The sequence below is a fragment of the Acinonyx jubatus genome, chromosome A2 (assembly GCF_027475565.1).
Source record: "Acinonyx jubatus isolate Ajub_Pintada_27869175 chromosome A2, VMU_Ajub_asm_v1.0, whole genome shotgun sequence".
NCBI lineage: Eukaryota > Metazoa > Chordata > Mammalia > Carnivora > Felidae > Acinonyx > Acinonyx jubatus.
Genome location: NC_069383.1, coordinates 121328242 through 121345458, shown reverse-complemented (window position 1 = coordinate 121345458; position 17217 = coordinate 121328242). Strand labels below are relative to the sequence as shown.

The window sequence follows — 17217 nt, the reverse complement described above, 5'->3', positions numbered from 1 at the left end:
AGCATTTTACTTCTAGTTAGACATTTATTTCAATAAAGTGATATAAAACCCTTCGTCCATTCCTGCTTAGAGCTGAGGAATAAGCCTATTTGTAATGACTCTTACATGAGAATTGTATTGAGTAGTTTTCTATTGTAATCAGACATTACATGAAATTAGAAACAATAGGGGAGCAAAATCAATCAGCCATGGCAGAGGGATTGAGATAATAATGACTTATTTGCCTGGGTTGCTTTAGAAAATTAATAACAACAGAGGTAATTACTAACCTGGGAGAGTCAGACTCTTGATCATTCTTTAACACTTTTAAACATGAAGCACACAGCAAACCATCACTGCAAGGCACATGCCTGTTTGCTGCAGTCAACAATGAACCGGCTCAGGTGGCTCAAAACTCACATCCTTGAGATTACTGGTTCTCAACTGGAGATGACTTTGTTGCCAGTGGGACATATGGCAATAGGAGGGGACATTTCTGGTTGTCCCAACTTGGGGCATGGGTGCTATGGGCATCCAGAGGGTAGAAACCAGAGATGCTGCTACATATTCTACCATGCATAGGAGAGTGCCCAGGATGCAGAATTTCCCAGCCCCCAATATGAACAGTGCCAAGGCTGAGATACCCAGGCCCAATGCCCTGTCTCAGGGTCATCAACTGTGAGACACAGTTCACAAGGCAGGTCATGAGAGCACCCAAAAAAGGAGCAGCGATGATAGGTCCAAGATGAATGCCTTATCTCCTGCTTCCCTTGGCTGAAGTCTCTATTCTGCACAAAAGACTTGACAAATCCCTTCCTTTTTCTTCTAGGTCTATGGGTTTTCCAGTGCAGGGGCATATATCACAGCCACCTGGCTGCTGGCTGTAAGACGCTGCTGTGGGATCAGACAGCTCAATGTATCAAAGAAGGGGCCCCTCTGGACACAGCAGGCAAACAGGAAGGTCGATGGGAAAATTTAACCTGGCTCTTTTTTCTGAGTCCCTAGACGTTGGTCATTTGGAAGTGACTTGACCTTTACTATTCAAAATATTTACTGAGCCAGCTTCCAAGGTACAAAAGGTATAGGTATATATGAAAGGATGAGATGGTTGAACAGATACACTAAGTACGTCTGCATCACATGCCCCAAAATTGCACGTTTATGCCTCAAGTAATCCTATACACAGATTGTCTTATGCTATGCAAAGCTGACAGTGACTACTTTGCAGTGTGGCCAAAACAATACAGCAAATTTCCTACCAAACCCACCATTAGGTCCACAAGATCTTGAAGATGGCTTTTCCTTGCTACTTTCCTTTTGTTAAACGTACGCTCCCATTTCACAGTGCTAGAAAAGTTTATTTTTACTATACTAGAAAAAGTAAAATTGGGATAAAATATTTGTCCAAATCAGCTATTTTAGGAATAATCAAAAAGTAAATGCAGTTTAATCTGTAACGTGGCTACCTTCTCTTCTTTGCTCATAGTCCAAGCTGTTCTTATTGGCATTCCAATCGCCTACAGCATCTGGATGCCCAGAGTATATCCCACTGAGACTTGGGTGAATCTCCCTGTAATGTCTCAGACCTGTCCCTTTGTCTATCACCTTGAATACTATGGACCTGCTCTTTGCTTAGGTGGCATTAGCATCAGGCCATCCCATAATTGTCGTTAGAGGTGCTTTCAGGTGAAGCAGAAGGGTGTGTCTTTAATTGTGGGGCTCTCTGGCCCCATGCAGTTTTCTCAGAGGAGGATTTTAGCTTAGTGTCCCTCAGACCATGCCATTTGGGTGGCCTACTTAGCTACTCTGTGAAACCTTTCAAAATCAAGTGACTATTGCAACTCCTTTACCTCAAGTGATATAGACATTATATTGTATTGTATTGTATTGTATTGTATTGTATTGTATTGTATTGTATTGTATTGTACAGGAAGGCTCCCCATTTCCATACATTTTTTCCAGAGACATTATTTAATCTTTTCCTGAACTCCTCAACAGGTACCTTCCCAGCTTCTCAAATATTACACTCATTTTACTAGAAGCACAGAATTTTCAGAGATGCCTAGTTCTGTCCTCGCATTTTACAGATGAAGAAACTAAAGGCTCACTGCCTTGTCCACTGTTACCTTGTAGATTGTCACTCTTCAAGGTATTTGATGCTCCTCTCTGTGAATGATTTTGTTTTTTCACTCCTTTGCCAGCAGATTTGGCTAACTTCTTTGCTTTGGTCAAAGGAACATGAGTAGAATTTTAGGTTACTTTCAAGAAGGAATTTTAAGAGCTATTATGTTCTGCCATGTTCTCTACCTCTTTCTATACAACAAGCAATGCCCTGGATAGGGATTTTTCCCTCAGCCTGGGTTCCACATTAGGGATGAAACAAGGCAGGACCATAGTCAACCTGGAGCAATGTACATGAGAAATAAGCCTGTATTATTGTAAGCTGCCCCTTGAGGTCATCTGTTACTGCATCATTACATAGCTTATACTGACTGGTGTAGTCACCAAGCAAGTTAATAACAGTTGGTCAGTCCTTATTCCTACACCAGTTTTCCAACATACCACACTGAACAGAGCATATATTAGCTACAATGAGCTACCAAAAGAATAACATCCAACATTTGAGCAGAGAGACTGTGGTTTTGATATTTTTAGTTAGTTTGTATCCCATAACAAATTAGAAAGGCTTTGAGGATTACCCACACCATGGATAAGTTGCATTTGTGGGAATCACTAAGGGCATATTCCTCAGCAAGGCATAGCTTAAAAGTTTGCACTTTCCATAAACTTCTATTTCACACTGCAGAAGGTAAATTGCATCTTACACAGTACCAAACATAATACGCTATTTAAAATAAAAAAATAAACCCCAAACATTAGAAAAACTCCTGAAATTCAGAGGACATCAAACAACAACAACAAAAATAAGACACAGTGACAGAAAGACAGAAAAGAAAAAGAAAAAAAAACCTTAGACACTGCACAGAATTGTAAACATCATTTAGGTGTATAAATTTACCTCATTATTTTCTAGTTAACGAGTTTTCAAATAAGCTAAGAACATTCTGGTGATGTCTTTACTTAACACTGTAATTTCACAAACTGTCAAGAATGAAGAACTCCACTGGGGTAAATGAAGATATGCTTGAATTTTCTTAATTGCCACCTTGCTAAGGCTTCGAGCTCATTGTTTAGCTGTGTGACAAATGGTTCTAAGCACTGTCAGGCAGTCGCAGGGGAGACTGGGTTGCTATACAATGTGCCTGTCTCATTACTGTGTTGCTGACAGCCCACAGGCTGGGAAAGCAAACAACACTTGTTTCAGGAGTAGAGTTGCAGGGGCCAGTGTGGCAGTGAATGACAAACCAGAGGAGCTCTCACTACTGTTAGAATGTTGGCTCTTCCCCTGTCTGATCATTCACCCTGGGAGAAGGACTGGCTTGAGGGGGAAAACTAGGTCTCTGCATCAGCCCCTAACACAGTACCGGGCACACGGTATGTTCTCAATAAATGCTTATTGGATGGATGGATGGATGGATGGATGGATGGATGGATGAATGGATTAACATCCCTCTTACCCACGTTTATTAGCACCTTCCTTTCTCTTCTCCACTTGCCAGAAAAAAAAAAGACTGAGTAAATTTAATCACATGGTAATAGAGTGTTCCAGGTTTTCACTGTGAGGCTAGGTCTCTCTACCTCCAGCCCACACAAATCACCTCCCCTTCACACCTACACTCACATTCTTGCACCTGTTTCTCTGCCCCACCAGGTCACAACTCCTCTGAGGGATGAACTTGTTGCTGAGTCAACTTTCACTCTTTCCTAATGCTTGCAAAGCATTTTATTCTCACCAGGTGTTCTACATCTTTTAATTTTTAAAATATTGTTTTATATGCTTACTGTGTTGTGTCTTAGAAATGTTTGCTACTTAGAAGAGAGATGGGATGAGAATAGAAAATGCTGAACACAAAAGAGTGAATTGCTGAGGGAGAGTTTCAGATACAAAGATAGGAGAAATACTTCTTTGAATCTTACTTCCTAAAAGAATGGTCTCAAGTCCTGGTCTTTGGTGTATGGCATGCGTTTTCAGTGGTGGTGTTATCATCCCCAAGAGGGGAAAATTGGTTCTTGAGGGCTCAAGAATTGTTAAATATGACAATGGTTTATGACCCTTTAAAGGGCCACAATACATACACAGTCCTTTTGTGATATTAAAATTTCATGGGGGTGTATGGGGAAAAGTGTCTAAAACGAACATAAAATAAAAGCAAGGTTAAAGAACACTCACTGGTTTATGAGGATATTTTTCCTAGCTCAAAGAAAAAGGGGCTGTGAATGCTATCATATATATGTATATAAGTCTGCATAGTGTAGATGAGATCAATAATCCATTCAGTTTTACCAATAGGAATTTTTTGGAAAAGCCTGGACTTTGAGATTTTTCTTCACAAATTAAATATTAGATAACTCTGTTGGTATTTGTCTACATTTAAAAAAAGTGCTTCTGGTCACTGAAATACAAAAGTTTGGGAACCACTATTTTGAACAATGGACTACTCAATTCATGTGCAAACTCGTAAGAAACTTACGAGTTTCTTACTATGTGCAAAGTGAGTCTTGTCAGATATGAAACAAAGCAAGGAGAGCTTATTAGGGAATTACCTCAGTCCCAGAAAGAATTCCAGAAAGAGATATATTTCTGTAAGATCCAGTGCAGGGGCTGAGTTAATCATGCTCTTTAGCTCAAGCTAAATGACTGTTGATTGTCCGGGCTGTTTGCTTGAGTGATAGATTCATTAAGTCTACCCACTCCCATCCCTCTCTCCCTCAACATTCTAATGTGTTAAAAGTGCATTCTATTTGATATATTATTGCAGAATGTATATTGTTGCTCTGTGTGAATTTTTAATCTATGTACACAGCAGTGTTATATGTCCTGTTCTGTTTCTTTCTCTATTTTTACTACTTTTTAAAAATCTGTCTGTGTTGTTCTATTGCTTCCTCTGGTACATAATCCTCCTGGACGTGTGCCCACCATGATCTACCCATCACTCTTCTAGAAACGCACACCCATGTTGCGTTTAACTCCTCAGGAGTTCAAATATACTGGCAAGATAATTGCTCACATGTGTCCCCTTATCTGGGATCTGGGTCTGAGTCACCTGGGATGCATTCCAGATAGGGACCTTCAAGATTCATCCTGGAATATGTGTCAATTATTTTGAAAAAATTTTTTGGCATCGGTAGTCATTAACTTACGAGTTTCTTACTATTTAACGTTATTTTAGAGATGTTTCCTTTGATTAGTATATATTTTCATACACCGATGAATTCTGTTAGCTAGTGTATTTTTATATTTATGTTCATAAATGAAATGTGCCTATAATTTCTATGATTTGTTTTCTACTCTTGTCTTTATCTTTACTTGGAATTAAGAACACAAGGGGCACCTGGGCAGCTCAGTTGGTTATGCATCCGACTTCAGCTCAGGTCATGATCTCAAGATTTGATTTGTGAGTTCATGCCCTATGGTGGGCTCTGTGCTGACAGCTCAGAACCTGGAGCCTGCTTTGCATTCTGTGTCTCCCTTTCTCTCTGCCCCTCCCCACTCATGCTCTGTCTTGCTTGCTCTCTCAGAAATAAATAAACATTAGCAAAATAAAATAAATGAATTCTGGTTAGTTAATATACAGTGCAATAGAATATATATTCTGTATTTCTAAACTGTTTTCTTGGGATACAATTCACATAGCATAAAATTCACTTGCTTCAACACAGTTGTTTTAAGTCACTTGTTTAAATACACCTGTTGTAAGTCACTTGTTTAAATACACTTGTTTTAACTTTAATGATTGTTTTAGTAAATTTACAGAGCTGTGCAACTGTCATCACAGTCCAGTGTTAAAAGCTTTCCATTACCCCAAAAAGATCCCACCTTTGGGAGCAGGGGCCAGTTATTCCCTGTTCTCAGCCCTAGACATCCATGAATCTCCTTTCTGCCTTTATAGATTTGCCTCTTCTGGATTGCATTCTGTTTCTTTGTTTCTCTCCACTAGTTTTTTTTCCCAAAGAATCAGGTTTTAGTTTTACTAATATGCCAATTTTGAAAGAGCTGTCAGTCCATCTCTTAGTGACAGTCACCAGTTATAGCAGCAGGATATTACAGGCCCATTATTCCTCTGATAATCATTTAGGCTTTGACTGGGCACAGTGTCTACTAAGCCTCTTCTCTTTGGAGACTGTGCTCATTTGTCAACACAGACTTTAACATTCTCTGGGCAGTTTGCCCCAAATCCTGGTTTCCCCCATATGTCAGAGGCCCAACTTCTGTGAAGCCAGACTCTGAAATTCTTGGGGAAAAAAGGATCCTGAGTTTTCTGGTCTAGACATCCAAGCCCCTAAACTTGTCTGGGATCTCTAGATTTAAATTTATACCATTGTGAGTCATCATGTGCTTAATTAAAAAAAAAAAAGCAGAAAGCCAAAATATGAAGTGGCTGGTTCCTTGCTCAAGGATAGAAGCCCTTTCTGGCCAAATCAATTTCTGATTGCTGAAGAAGAGTGTCAACATTGTCCCTCAAGTGAAAAAACAGAGGACAAAGGACTAGAAGGTATTTTGAAGTCCTGTGTCTCTCATCTTGCTTTGCAAATATGTGCCCACTACTGCCCCCTTTCCACACTCTGTACAATGATTACTGATCGGGCCTTATGGAAAATTTTTTTCATCTTCTTTGTGGTTCTGCTCCCTCACCAATCACTGGGAAAGGGCCGGGAGATAATACTGATCATCAAGAGTAGACTAAGCACTTTATGGAATTTCCTCTAAATACTCACAGTGGCCCTTTGAGGTTAGTACTATTATTATTCCAATTTCAGAAATAAGGCAATGGGGAGAGGCGAGGCCATTTGTCTAGGCCTCTTATCCTCCAGTCACTTAGTGACTTTCTAAGGTCACACAGATGGGGTCAGCGCCTGAATGAAAACTAACATCTATCTCCCTGCAAAGTCTCATATTTCTCCTGCTCCAATAAAATGTGCCTGCAGTGTTAGGCTGGAAGGGACTTTGGAGTTCATCTAGGGAAATACTTTCAACCTCCCCCAAGAGGTGTGAGACAAATGTCTAGAGGCAGAGTAGTCATTAATTAAAAGTTAGAACTGTGGGCACCTTCTTGATGGTTCTAAGACTTTGAATCACCTGTTCTGTCCACTGTGGTCTTTATGTGGGCCTCTGGGATCAAGCTGCTCCAGTATTTAATGAGAAAATGCCAAGAGTGGGTTTAATTTACTTGAAGGCTGCCTTCATCCCACCTTCACAACACAGAGAAGCACAATTTCAGTGCAAACTGGAGAACATTCAGTGTCTTAAATCCTTGTAAATTCTCTTCAGTTGATTGTGTGCTTGAGAGGCTAGTCCCCAGATAATTAAAATAACCTGGTTACTTGGAGAAGAAGTCTTTGTTCAGGTAGCTCTGATGATCTGGGACACCTTCCTGTTTGCTTAGATTTTTCAGATTCTGGACCAATCCCTCGTCCTCCTCTATGGAGTCTTCCCAGATTTCTCTAGCTTCTAAGACTGAAATCCAAATTTACAGCCCATGTTCCTTGCCCCATTTATTTGCTAATAACCTGAGTCTGGCCATATGATGAGACCAACATTGTGTGTATGCATACTGGGTGAAAGGGGCAGTTGTATAGCTGGGGTGTTAGAATATTGCTACATATTGAAAGTTCCTATCTTTATCTCTGCTTATCTTTATCCCCCTGGGTTGGCAAACTGTTTCCTCTTTAAAGGAAACATTATCTTGATTCACAAACACAGAAAAAAATTATTTACTCTCATCCTTGGGATGTTTTTCTGTCTGGGTAACTTTTCATCATTGAAAAGTCAGCACCAAATTTACCTTCAGGAAGATATCCCTAATTTTTAAATCTGAGTTATATGCCCCTTTGTGATACTTTCGTGACCCCTACCAATACCTATATCAGGGGTCAAATATTATTTTCTATTAAGTACCTGTTAGTAAATATTTCCAGCTGTGGGGGTTACATAAAGTCTGTCACAACTACTCAACTACAACCTGAGCCGATTTAGCTCAAAAGCAGCCTTGGGTGTGGCAGTGTTTCAGTAAAACTTTATTAACACTAAAATTTGAACTTCATATCATTTTCATGTGTCACAAAATATTATTCATCTTTAGATTTTTTCTGGCCATTAATTTAAATTTTCTGGCATTCTTAGCTGCAAAGTACAAAAAGAGGTGGTGGGCTGGAAACCCTTATTTGCTTAGTTGACTTCTTAATCTCACTGCATTAAAAATTCCCCTTGGAAACTTTCCATCTTGGCAAATGTAGGACCTAACAGGGTGCCTGGCTTGTGTGGTAGAGGTTAAGCTTTACCCACTTAAGAATACATTGCTAATCATCTGCTCTGCCCCACTCTGGTCCTCGAGTGGCCAGTGGGCAGGACCACAACAATGTTTAATGAGAAAACGACTTATTGAATTTAAGTAACGCGAAGCTCTCTTTGCCCTCCGCGCACACAGAAAGAAAATCACAATATCAGTACAAGCCTGAGAACATTAAAAGGGCTTTAAATCCTTTAAAATCTTCTGCAATTGGTTTGTGTGCTCAGGAGAAGGCCCAGCCACAGTGCTGTAAATGGAAATGTTCCCTCTCACCTTCTATGTCTTAGTTCTATAGCTCGGTTCATCTGGTAAACCTTCTCTGCTTGTTGAAGATCTTTCCAGGCTGGGACAAATCATTTTTCTTCTTCCCCATGAAGCTTCCTTATCCTATGAGTTTTTGTGTAAACTGTTCCCACTGCCTGGAATGTTCTTTGTGGCTATGCCTTCTAATTTTTTTTTTTTTCAAGTTCTCAGCAGTAACACCATATCTTCAGAGAGGCTTTCTCTATCCACTCCAATAGAACACCCAGCCCCATTTCTGCATCTCAGTATGTTTGTTTTTTTCCCCTTCCTGACACTATCATGATTTGTAACTCCTTCCCTATCTACAGATTTGCTTTTTATCTCCACGGTCTAGCATATAACTGAAAGTAACAGGTGCTCAGTAAATATTTATTGAATGAACAAACAAGGCCTTAGTTTCCTGAGTAACACTGTCTTTATTTAAATCCCAGAAACCCACTTTTTAACCTTTCTTGGGAAATTAACTTGCTAAGCTTTGTTGTTTTTTTAATCTGTAAAATGCACATAACCTGCTTCAAAATATTGTCATAAGTATAAAATGACAATAACACATGTAAAGTGCTTAGCACAGTGCCTATGAAATAGTAAGAAGAAAACTAGCAATATCTATTTATTTCTGTCTGTTATCTCTATTGTATGTATCTGTCAGTCATCTAACATCCACCCATCATTTATCATCTATTTTTCTCATCCCGATCCTATTATCATATACCTATCTATTATCTATATCATATTTGTCTATATATCAATCATTTATCGTCTATCATCCATCATCTACACTTATCTATCATTATCTATTAATCTCTATCACCTCTATCATATATATCTATCAGTTATCTATCCATCTATCCATATATATTATCCATATATATATGGATATCCATATATCCATATATATCATATGTATCTATCAGTTATTTATCATCTATCTATTGATTTGTCCACCTATTATCTATCTACCTACCTACCTATCTACCTATATCTATCCATCTATCATCTACAGATCATCCATCTATTAATCATCGTCATCATTATATATATCTCAAATGTATGAACTTACATTAGAGATCATTCAACTGATGGTTTTAAACCTGTTTTTCTGTATTTGGTTACAGCATGCAGAAGACCTCTAGCATTGCTTTATTCTGCTAAAAAGGAGAATAAACAATCCAAATCTTCAGAGAGAGAGATTTCTCCTATTTTCAGTTTCTCATCTTATAGTTGCCCTTGTATTATGTGCATGCACTTTAGAGTATCCATCCCTTGGATGGTTCTTTCAGTGGTAACACTGAATTATGATACATCACATTTCCCTCAGATTACTTCTGCAACATAAGTAATATCATCAGCTAGTCATGTCATATCTTGTGGATGCTGGCTATTTGAAAACACTTTTTTTTAAATCTCTGCCTCAGCTTTCAGCACTAGGAGGTCTCCACCAAGCCTAGCTTTTATGCTAATGAAACAAGACTGTCTTGTACAAAACTACAGAAAGGTACGAGGAGTTAATTGTTGCAATTATCCATTGAGTGGATTTGGACTGTGAATCCCTGGAAGGATGGATTGCTAATTGCTGCTAAATGGTGATTAGATTACACTATCCATGTTTTCAAGATGAACTGAAGTTTACCAGACCTCAAATAATTATCTGAATCAAACTAGAGGGCAGGGAGGAGGACATCATATGAGTTTGATAAAAAACACACACACGAGCATAAACTCACAACTTGCTTGAAAATTCTTTCATTCCTGCTTTCCAAGATACATATGGTAGGATATATTTTACTAGACCATACCTTTTGCTGTTCCAAATAATTTGTCAAAAAGAGAAAATCTATGCCTTGTGAAAATTGCAGATTTGAACTACAGAACCTATTGGTAGAATTTTGATATCAATGTCATGTGGTGATTTATTTGAATGGTTGCTTTGAATTGACATATATCCCTCTTCTCTTTGAAGGGTTTATATGTTTTCCAAACTTTCCATAGTAGGCAGCAATTGTAGTGCCATGTCAGATCAATATTTTAAAGCAAAAATTAAAAATTCCAATGTCTACATGGAATTTGTTCTTTTTCTCTATTTCTTTGACTTTCTTTTCTTTCCTTCCTTTCTTTCTTTCATTTTACTGTACATTGCATGTGCATTCTGAAGGCAGGCACTGGATCTTGACCAATATCCAGCTCCCATTGCCCCATCACAGTATCTAGTACAAATGTGAGTGAATTAATGATACTTGAATGATTAAATAAGTGAATAAATGAGTATTATACAACAATATAAATTTAAGCATGCTAATAAACATAAGAATTATTATTCCATAATATTAATATATTAAGATATCTGTCTCTAGAGTCCATGTAGAAATTGGTCTTCTCCTCCTTGAAATTTTCTTATCACAGTACTCAGATATGGGGCTGGCTTCTGAGACCTTAAAATATGCGTGGAATGTGCAACCCCTGGGCTTCCTGTCAGAATTAATTTTATTGGTGTTGTCTTTTTATACCTTAATGTGGATTAAAATTAAACAAAGCAGATTTGGAAGTGTTTGCTTCTAAGTACCACCCCCCCCATTTACCAAAAAAAGACGCTTACAAGAAAGCTGCTTTAAAGCACTGTGTCCACACAAAAAATTCCAAGAAAGAAAAACATCCTCCATTATCTGCAATGAGACAGGGTTCTAGGTATGACTTGAACCTACCTGTATCTGAGGTTTTTATCAGCATTACTTGGGACCCATCCAGGAGGTTTGCATTTTTCCAGAGGAATATTGTGGGAGGCTAAATAATGACCCCAAAACATCAGGTCCAAATTCCTGAAACCTCTAAATATTACCTCATATGGAAAAAGGATCTTTGGAGATGTGATTAAGGTAAGGAACTTGAGATGGGAGATTATCCTGGATCATCTGGGTAGGTCCTAAATGCAATCATAAATATCCTTGTAAGACTGAGGCAGAGGGAGATTTCAGACAGAAGAAATGGAGGCAAAATGACTATGAAAGAGAGAGGGCAGTTATGTGGCCACAAGCCAAGGAATGCTGGCAGCCACAAGAAACTAGAAGAAGCAAGATCAAATCCTTCCCTGGAGCCTCTGGAGGTAGCACTGCTTTGCCGATACCTTGATTTTAGCCCACTGAAACCAATTTCAGACTTCTGGACTCTAGAACTGTTATAAGAATAAATTTCTGACACTTGAGGCCACCGAATGTGTTGTAATCTGTTAGAACAGCCACAGAAAACTAATACAAATTTAAAATTTTGGTTTTATTCATATTGAATTCAAATCATGATACAGTCTATGATTTCTTATCACTACTGCATGAATGCTAAATCTCAGACCCAATTTTGGAATCAGAATTTGCAATTTAACGAGATACAAGGTAAGTCAGATACATTTTCAAGTTCAAGAATGACTGCTCTAAATGACTCTGCAGCCTTTTGGTGAGGAGCTGCTTCTCACTTGAAAGGCTTGAGGTCACCATTTGGTGGAGGGTAGATGTTATATTAACAGACTGGTGAGAGTCTTATGAAAGCAGACAACAAGCCTAGATTTCAGGTAAAATTTCTCCCTCAGTTGTAATCTCAACACACCTTCAGAAGAAGGAATATGTAAATGCCAATTATCTTGAAGCTGGATCAGGAAGGATTTCAAGATTCTTTAAGATGGTGCGTGAGTACCTAAAAATGATTCTATCTACATCATCAAAACACTCATTTTTCATTTATTCTACCAGTTAACAGAAAGAAATATGTGAAAGCCACAGCCATCCCTAGAGAAATGAGCTTCACATAGTGGGGTGGGGGACACAGAAGGGATATAGCAGGGATACAAGCTTTAAATGTGATTAGAATGACCAGGTGACCTGTACCATCTCTTTCAGTAAAAAGTTTGTACTTCTTTGATTCTTGAACACCATCTAAAATCATATTCGCAGTTTTAGCAACAGCTTTTTAACAAAGCAAAAGGGTTGAATTACAGCATCTACAGCCAAGGAAGTGCTCATTAAACAGTTTGGATGGGTTCCAAAAGCTGTGCAAGACTGTTTCCTGACCTATAGGAGAATTCAGCAGAGGAAATTTACCTGTCAACTCCTGCTTTAATAGGCAACAGCAAAATGCTGGAGTCAACAACACCATCGATAAATGTGTATGGCAGCTAATTTTTAATTGGCACTTTCTCTTGCACCTGCCATAGGAGTTTCGCACATTTATCAACATATTGAAAATGCTTACTTGGTATTTGCAATCTTGTTCCTTTCACACGTGGTCAACACTACTCAAATTAGTGTCCCTCTGAACACTCACAAATATTTGATGAAAAGATCATTTTACACTTGGCTAGCTAGAGGGGATCTCAGGCTATAGATTCAATGATTTCGTTCTAAAAGGAAAGAAAACTTGAAATCACGAGACTGATGCTATGATTTCTGCTTCAACTCTCAGTAGTACTAGAAGTTTCCAAGATGATAGGATATCCTAGCAGACACATGAGACATGAACAGAGACTTTGTTGGGGAAAGGAGAAAAACAGATAGGATATCCTAGCAGACACATGAGACATGAACAGAGACTTTGTTGGGGAAAGGAGAAAAACAGATTGAGTCAAGAATACGAATTGCCTATGTTGGATTGATTAGTGTTCCCCCAAATTTGATGTCCACCGAGAACCTGAGAATGGACTCTTTTCCTTATTTGGAAATAGGTCTTTTCTGATATAATTAGTTAAGAGGAGATCATACCCATACCCATACCCATTAGGGTGGGTCCTAAATTCAATAACTGCTGTTCTTATAAGAAACCCATGTGGAGACATAGATACACACCGAGAGAACACCATGGAAGGATGGAGGTTGAAATTGGAATAATTCAGCTATAAGTCATAGAAACCAAGGATTTTCAACAACTGCCATCAGATGCAAAAGACAAGGAAGGATCTTCCCCTAGAGTCTTCTGAGGAAGCATGGCCCTACCAACACCTTGATTTCAGACTTCTGGCCTCCACACTAAATTTGGTGAGATAATAAACTTCTGTTGTTTTAAGCCAGTCTGTTTTTTTATAATCTGTATGGCAGCCGCACGAAACTAGTACATTCCCATCCTAATTTATTTATAATGAAAAAATGATGACAGCGGTGCTGACAGCTTACTTTTACCATATACTTACTATGAGTCAAGCACAACGCTAAGTCCTTTACCTGGACTATTCTATTTAATCTTCATCACAATCCTGTGAGGTATGTTTGTTAACTTTATTCTATACTCACTTGCCCAAGGAACCATAGCAAGTGGCTAAGGCAGGGTTTGATTTTTTTTTTCTTTTAATTCAGAACAGGGCTCATACACTTCATAGCTACGCTCAACGGTCTCCCAATGATAATGATGAGGTGGAAGATTATCCCAAACTCACAACTCTTACAGTGTGCCCTTTTCCTGCTTCAATCTCTCTTCCTACTTCTTGAAGGTGACTCTAGAACTTTCAAGCAAATGGCCACGTACTTCATTGGAAGAAAGCAAATAACAAACTTTACAGCAGGGAATTTCTGCAATTAACTGTTTGCCTCATGGTAAACAATTGTAGTCAATGTGACTAGTTGCTATGGTTGTTTTTACTATGGAGGTAAGAGATAGAGACATAAAATGGGAAATTTACCTTTTTTTTTTTTCAGGTGAGAGCATGTTTAAAGACCACCTGGAAGGAGCTGAGTCATATATTCAGTCATGTTTTGAATCTAATGGAATCATAGGTATTTCACCAAAGAGGATACTGAGGACTAGAAATGAGGATGGTCTTACCTAATAACACAGGCAAGTTTACAAGTCAGGTTTCCTGACCACTATCCAATGTTAATTATATACATGCTTCCATCCATCCATACATTCTTTTGTTGATCCATTTGTCAATCCATCCACTCATCTACCCATCTAGCCATCCAAGCATCCACCTGCCCACCACTCACTTAGTAGTTATGAAGTACCTGCTAAGGATAGATACTGAGGATATGATGAGGAATGACACTATCTTCACCCCGTGGATCTTAGTAACACATGATATTCAAATTTTTGGTTTATCATTTAAGAGTTTCCAGAAATACAATGCTCGGAAAACACAAGTAGAGATGAATCTGAGTGGGGGGTTGACTACCAAAGCAGTTCCAACTGCAATATCTTTTGTATCTGGGCTCCAGTACCCATGTTTCCCTTTTCCTTAGTTTTCTGAAATCAGGTGACCATTTTCAGGAAAATGTAGTTATTGAACCCCCCCCCATAATCAAATAAATAATTAATTAAATATCATGGGCTATGTCTGCAAGACATCATCATAAAACTAGTTTCTTTGTGTGTTTTCCACTGAGTTTGCATGTCTTTGGACATGTATGAATTTTTAAACGGGGTCTCTTTCATGTAATTCAAAGAAAAAAGCATAATCATACATAGAGAATAATACAAAGAAAATAATATGAAGAAAAAATAAAAGAAGTGTTATTACAGAGGAAAAAGGCTTCATGTGATCAAATGCAGCAATGCTGTTGACTTTCACTGTTCTGTTTCCATTTCCTCCCAAATACACAACAATATATTCACATTAAGTGTAAGGGGAGTGGTTAAGAGCTAGGCTTCTAGGAGACAGATTGCCCTGGATTCAAGATGTGCTTCATCTTATAATTATAGGAAAACTGTTAATGTTTTTGTGCCTCAGTTTCCTTAATTTATAAAGTGGCATTCATGAAAGACTAGGTCCATGGTGGTTCTAAATATTAAATGAACTTACACATGTGAGCATTTAAATCCTGATAAAGTGATTCAGAGTCCCTCCTGCTCTAACATTTATTTTATGATATGCTAATCACAACAAGGAAGCACCTCTGAGATATAAACGAGTTGTTGTGGCATTCACTGTCTGAACTACTTTTATGCCATGATTTGGTCTGTGTTTATACAAATAGGGTACTTAGTGCTCCAACCTGTCTGAGATGTTTCTGTGGCAGATACCATTGGAGTAAAAAAAACGCTTTTTCTCAGAGAGCTCAAAAGATAGGTGAGGTGTGTGAGAAACAAACTTTTACTATGCTAGGCCACTGAGAATTGGGAATGTTTGTTACAGAATTTAGAGAGATTCACTCTCACAAACACAGGAGCCTTGTGCAGTAACAGGTGAGAGATCAGAATGACTTGGATTTGACGGTGAGTAGTGGAAGTTGTGAGCAGCGGTTGGAACCTGGATGTATTCTGAAGGTAGCACACACCACCAGATTTTCTGGAAGACTTGGAAAGGCAAAGATGACAGGAAGACTTGTGGCTCAATTAGAAGTGTGGAGATGTCACTGACTCAGATAGGAAAGACTGCAGGAGGAAGAGGTACGTAGGTGAGGGTGCTGTGAGACAGGGCAAGATCAGGGGTTCAGCTTTGGGCATGCAAAATGCAAAATCACTTTGGGGTGATTAGGAGACAGGTGAATGGAGATACTGAGAAGTTAAATTCTACGACTATACTCAGTGATGCTGCAGTCAGCTTGCACCAGCTGTGAGAACCAATTATATAATTTTTAGAAGTTTTATAAACTACTTATTAAACTGATGGTATCTTGAAGTCAGCAATGGTGGGAATATTTCTATCACGAAAATTGACAGATGCTCATGTCAGGGCTTCTCTCCCCCAGCCACCCCAGAGTGCTGGCTGTTAAACATTCACTAGTGCTCCATTAGGTCTAAGAGTTGAGGGGTGAGGTTGTATTTACAAATGAGATTATACCTTTATTATTTCCCCCCCAAAACATCTTACAGTCTATCTCAAGTCTCAGAAATATTTTTTATTCAAAGCTTTTTTGGGGGTTATATTCTATTAATCAATGCTATTTTTAGATGATTAGTATATATACAGTTCCACTTACATGGTTCACTCTGTGTTGACCAGCTATCACACACTGAAAATGTTGAGTAGCTTACTGCTATTGTCCAGTGTATTAAAGAAATATAAAATTAAATAATCTCACAGTCTTAAATCTCAGAATGCACTTACACATTTTTGTGAAATTCCTCATATTCATAATACCCGCAATACTCCTATCTAAATAAGTGAATAATCCACTGAATACAACCTCTTCTAACCTCAGATTACCCATGTGTAAAACAGACATTTTATTTTTCCTGTTTACATCACCAGATAATTGTGAAGATAAAATGAGATAATGTACACAGAAGTGCTTTGACAACTGTAAACAAAAACAAAAAAATATTTACAGATATGAAATAAAATGATGAGCAGCCACTACTACATTGACTGTGACATACAAAAGATTCATTAATGCATTTTTCTGGATGGCCAGATACCATTCAGAGTCAATCAGGTTGGTACAGTCCTGCTTTTCTAGAGTTGCATAATATGATGATACGTTATGGAAATTAACCTGGAAGGACTCTGTGACGACTTATATTTATCATATGCAAGAGAAGTGTAAGAAAATGCCTTCTTATTTCTTTACTTCATTACCTTCCTCACCTTAACACTTCCTTCTTCTTGGAGAGAAAT

The 17217-nt window shown here is 38.4% G+C and overlaps 1 long non-coding RNA gene across 1 annotated transcript in view; it reads right to left on the bottom strand.

Moving 5' to 3' along the window:
* LOC128314871 (uncharacterized) overlaps positions 1–17217 on the bottom strand; it is a 241188-nt gene that overhangs the window by 37078 nt on the left and 186893 nt on the right. The gene's annotated exons all lie outside the window — the stretch shown is intronic.